The sequence below is a fragment of the Solanum lycopersicum genome, chromosome 1, assembly GCF_036512215.1.
Source record: "Solanum lycopersicum chromosome 1, SLM_r2.1".
In the NCBI taxonomy this organism is placed as follows: Eukaryota; Viridiplantae; Streptophyta; class Magnoliopsida; order Solanales; family Solanaceae; genus Solanum; species Solanum lycopersicum.
Window position 1 is genome coordinate 36,910,013 of NC_090800.1, and position 6,000 is coordinate 36,916,012.

Sequence of the window (6,000 nt, forward strand, 5' to 3'; positions counted from 1 at the left end):
ATAAAAAACAATGATTATTTAACTTCATTTCTCTCAACATCTCTTGTTATTAGATACAAATCTAACATATTTTTTCTTTTCATAAGATCCATACATGATATATTATCTCTTGTCATCATATCTATATAGAATATTTCATGCAAAGAACGGCATCATATGTCTTTGTGATGATAAATTATACTAATCATGATACTAACAAATTGCTTTTATTTAGCTCATTAGTAAATATAGATTATCATCATCCTTTACTAGCAATTTCATAAAAGAAAAAGTCCATGTCACAGGCCCTAATATTCTTTGCATGTTCTGTCTCTCTTCATAAACTTATTTTCCTTTTCTTTTAGCATTGTTGGCGCTCCTAGAACTAATAATGCTAAAAAAAAGGGAAAAAAGTCTATGAAGAGAGTTAGAACGTACAGAGAACATCAGGGCCTGCAACGTCAAATTTCATTTTTATGAAATTGTCTGTGAAGGCTGACGATATCTCCACACTGACTAATGAGATAAATGAATAATAGCTTCTTAATACCCATGATTAGTATAATTTATCATCTAAAAGAAATACAGTGCATTAATTACTCATAGAAAATTATTACTATCACACCTCTTTGCAGAAAACATCCTATATTGATCTGATAACAGGAGACGATATATCATATATGAATCTGATGACAAAAGAAGATATATCATATATGTATCTGATGACAAGGGGTGTTATGAGATATAGAGTTAAATAAGTATCGTTCTTTACCAGAAGATCTAGTAGTTGATATTTTATTAAGATTGTCTTTAAAAACACTCTATGCATGTTTTTTAATGTGTGTGCAAGCATTAGTGTGCTTTCATCAAAAGTATGAATTTCATAAAAAACTATTTTCTTCACAAGAACAATTCTTCTGTTTTGCAACTTGAAGTATCAAAGGAAAAACACACCTTGTTGTATTCTCCTTGCTTCCTGAAAAAATAGTTTGGAGTGTATGTGAGAAATGAAAGCATAAAGAGAGAAATTATCCTTTGAGTCTTGAGATACAGTGAAAAAATAAGGATCAAAGATGTCTTCATTTGTAGGACTATGAAACTTTCAGATGAGAAAAGTGGTCTATAATGTAGCACCTTTATTTAATTTCTTACTAATTATAGTATGACAGTGATAAAGTGGGTAAAGAATAATAACAAAAAACATCAATTTGAGAGATTAGGGATTTTATTTTTAAATCTTGTTGTTTAACAGTAAGAACTATAATATGAATAAAAAAGATATTATTAATGTAGAAAAAATTACAAATATATTCTAAGTCAAGCAAAGTAGTTGTAATAGATAACACAATGTAATATTTGAAATTAAGTAAAATATACATTATAGATTGAAATTAATTTTTGAGTGCAATAATTAGCACTATTGTGTGTTAGAATATACTAAAAATGGTCAAAATTCCCTTAAACTATGTGAAATGAACAAAAATATCTCTCGTTTATACTTTTGTCATAAGTGTCGTATTGTCAATGTTTTGGTACAAAAATATTCTTGTGGTCAAAACTTTGATTTAGAAATATCTCTATTGTTACTAAATGGATCAAAAATCTTTTTTCCAACTAAATACATTATCACTTTTCTTTTAAAACACTTTTTGTTCCTAATAAAAACATTCCTTTCAAAAAACTGTTGGGTTTTATTTGCCCTAAATTTCTTACCATAAATAGGTTTTCCTTGTAGGAAAAGGTTTTGGATTGACTAATCATTTTCTTGTAGGAAAAGGTTTAGGACTCTATAAATAGAGGCATGTTCCTTCTAACTTAATCAGCATTCACAACGTAGTCTTAAGGGCTTTGAGAGTTTTGGTTAGAGGGAGAATTTGTGGGTCACAAGCTTGATATGTCATCACTTGTGTGAACCTCCCCCATGTATTCCGAGTGAATTGGTTGAGGTTGTTTCTCTTTGTATTTTGTACTCTCATATTTATAGTGGATTGCTCATCTCCTTTGTGGACGTAGGTCGATTGACCGAACCACGTTAAATCTCTGTGTCTGTTGGTATATTTCTCATTGTCTTCTTACTCGTGGTCTTTCAAGGTTTGCTTTGCTAGCTTCCGCATTTACACCTGCTTATTTACGGTCCCAACAAGTGGCATCAGAGCCAGATTCAATGACGGAGTCAGTTTCAGTGGCTCGATAATCGATTATTGAATCAGGTTAGAAAGATGTGTTCATCTTGGCGGTGTAGTTCTAGCAGTAACCTTTTTGACAGTAATGAAGATTTTGTTGGAGAAATTGTTTCAGAGAGATTCTTTGTGTTTAGACATAAATTTTGCAAAGGAGATTATGGAGAGGAGAAGCAAGTTGTTGAAGATTAAGTCAAGAAGGTGGAAAAATTTATTTTGTCATAAATTCAGGCCAAGGGGGAGATTTGTTGGGTTTTATTTTCCCTAAATTTCTTACCATAAATAGGTTTTCCTTGTAGGAAAAGGTTTTTGATTGACTAATCATTTTCTTGTAGGAAAAGGTTTAGGACTCTATAAATAGAGGCATGTTCCTTCTAACTTAATCAGTATTCACAACGTAGTCTTAAGGGTTTTGAGAGTTTTGGTTAGAGGGAGAATTTGTGGGTCACAAGCTTGATACGTTATCACTTGTGTGAACCTCCCATGTATTCCGAGTGAATAGGTTGAGGTTGTTTCTCTCTGTATTTTGTACTCTCATATTTATAGTGGATTGCTCATCTCCTTTGTGGACGTAGGTCGATTGACCGAACCACGTTAAATCTCTGTGTCTTTTGGTATATTTCTCATTGTCTTCTTACTCGTGGTTTTTCGAGGTTTGCTTTGCTAGCTTCCGCATTTACACCTGCTTATTTACGGTCCTAACAAAAACCCTATTCTTATTTTCATTCTTTTAAAACAACTTCAGCCAAAATTCTTTTTTTTTTCTTCTTAATCTTATTTTATCAATTAAAATGGAATAAATTCTTTCATGTACCCTTTTAACAGACCAATTTGTTGAAAAAAAATAATTAGAATATCTCAAAAATGTAATAATTATCTTCAATATTCTCTAATTTATTCAGCCTTTACTAGAATTATTGGACATTGATATCCCTTCCTTAAATAGCATTATTTGACCAATTTTCCTTTTCCATATTGCTAATTGTAACTTTTTATTTGGACATTATTGTTCATGATTAGCAATTACTCACCTTTATTCCCATTATTAATTTCCTTTAATTCCAATTCTTCAGCCGTTGGAGCTATCAACCAACATTATGGTGTGAATCCTTTTTCTATATTTATTCACCATGAGTTTTCCAGTGGAATATATAGAAAAGAACAAAGTCTTTCTTGCATGTTGAACAACAAAATTGTTCCTTTCTGTTGTTTGAGTTGCTGGGTTTTCTACCAATTTAATATTCTTTATTAGATTTTCGCTCCTAGTTATAGCACTAGAAGAGTTTGTTGAATCTTGAAGCATATACCTAAATCGGTGATATATCCTTAAGGACGATGTCATAGACATATCTCAAGCTATGAGACTTCCGTGATTTTCAGTAGCTTTCCAACACAATTTACGTCATATATATATATAAGATCAAAGTAAATTCAATATTAATTTGTATTTAGATAACGAAATAACTTTTGTATGTGTTAATCAATAAATTAATTTTTTTATTTATGATTTTTGGTCACATTTTTTTCATAAACTGAAATAATATGTATAGTCTCACAATGATCCACACCATTTTTTTAGTATTTAGGAGCCACCTAATAAAAATTAGATGATTTTTTTTGTGTGTTATTATCGACGAATATTTTGATGATATGGTTTTAAACATCTTTTTTCTAAAACATTTATAGGACCCCTGTAATGACATGGAGAAACAATATAGCATCACCGTGATCCACACCATTTTTAAGCATTTAAGGGTCACTTAAAAGAGATTTAGGCAATTTTTTCATTTTTCATGTGTATCAGTTAATGAATTCTTTGGTGAATTTTTGGGCATTTTCAAATTGCAAACGAGGGTGTGTGATTTTTCCTCTACTACTTTCAATCTGCAAATGAGGAGACAAGCATGATTATTCTTGTGATGAAATATTCGTTCTATGAAACTTGAATTTTTCGCGAGAGAATATCGGTGCTTGCACACATATTTGGAACTCGTGAGTTTATTTCACATGCAACCTCAATAAAATATCAACTACCAGATTTTCTAGTCAGTGATTATTTAACTCAATTTCTCATAATGTCTCTTGTCATTTAATTTGAATATGATATATCTTCTCTTGTCACTAGATTGTACATGATATGTCATCTCTTTTTATCAGATTCATATAGAATATTTCATGCAAAAGAGTGATAATGCATGATAATCTTTTACAAACAATTGTTGCACCATATTTACTTGTGATGATAAATTATATCATCATGATACTAACAAACTACTTTTCATTTAGCTCATTAGTCGATATAGAGTATCATATATAGCCTTCGCTAGCAATTTCATAAAACATAAATTTGATGTCAGGACCCTCATGTTTTTTGCATATTTTTTCTTCATAAACTTCTTTTCCTTTTCTTTTAGTATTGGTAGCGCTCCTAGAACAAATAATGCTAAGAGAAAAGGAAAAGAGATTTACGAAGAGAGTCAGAACATGTAGAGACCATCAAGGTCTGCAAGTCAAACTTCATGAAGATAGCTTCATTTTGAATAATCAGATAAACAAAAAACAATTTGTTAGCACTCATGGTCAGTACAATTTATCATTTGAAGGACAAACAATTCATTAATGCCCATAGGAAGTTATCAGTATAACAATTCCCTGCACAAATATCTTATATGAATATGATGATAACAGAAGATATATGATGAAAAGAGATATTATGAGAAATAGAGTTGAATAATCATGGTTCTTTACCAGGAGATCTAGTAGTTGGTATTCTAATGAAATTGCATGTGGAAATATTCTTATGTTTCAAATGTGTGTGCAAGCGTTGTGTGCTCTCATCAAAAGTTTGAATTTCATAGAAAAGCATTTTCTTCACAAGAAGAATTGTGTCCGTCTTCTCGTTTGCTACTTGAAAGTATCAGAGAAGAACAAACTTTGTTGATTCCCCTTTCTTTCTAAACGAGTGTGTGTGAAAATGAAGGGCAAATTTTATATATAACAAAGAAAAAATTGACAATTGTAGGCTATAGCAAACTATTTAAAATTGCATTCCGTAACAAATTAAAAGTTTGCTACGGGTGACTTTTTGTGTATAAGAGTTGACAAATATCTTTCTTTTATACAATTCAATTTTTTTTTAAAAAAATAGGCGGCAGATAAATAAGGAAAATGTATGAATATAAAGCAGATATTAAGATATTATACATTTATACAAGAACAATTGTAGATACAAGAATTTATTATACATTTATAAAAATAGTATTGTATAAGGCATGAATCAACAGAAACACAAAATATATACTAATATAAATTACGAAAAAGAGCCTAAAATACCCTCAAAGTTTGGAAATGGTACAAAATTACCCTTCATCCACCTACTGACTCCCAATATACCCTTCCCACCCACCTATTGGGTCCAAAATACCCTTGTCATCCACCTTTTGGTTCAAAATTGGTCACTTATTTAACAGTTTTATATTTAAACTATTTAAATATTTTTTAAAATACGTGACGCTCAAATTTTTGTTATAATTTAATTTATTAGTATAATTTATAAATTAATCCACTACCCACCCCATTACTAATCAAATCCCTCTAAATAATGAACCCGTCACATTATTAATGCAAGCTACTGCCAACTGAGTGTTTTTAAAACTTATAGAAGAAAATTATCATACATTCAAGTGGCTAAATGAAAATCACCGATACACTTTCATGTTAATTATTCTTACGTCTCAATTATGTGATATTATTTCACAGGTAACTTTTTTTCAAAATAAAATATTAAAGGTTTTAAAACAAATCATAAATATTTATAAAATAATATTTAAAAAAAGTGCAT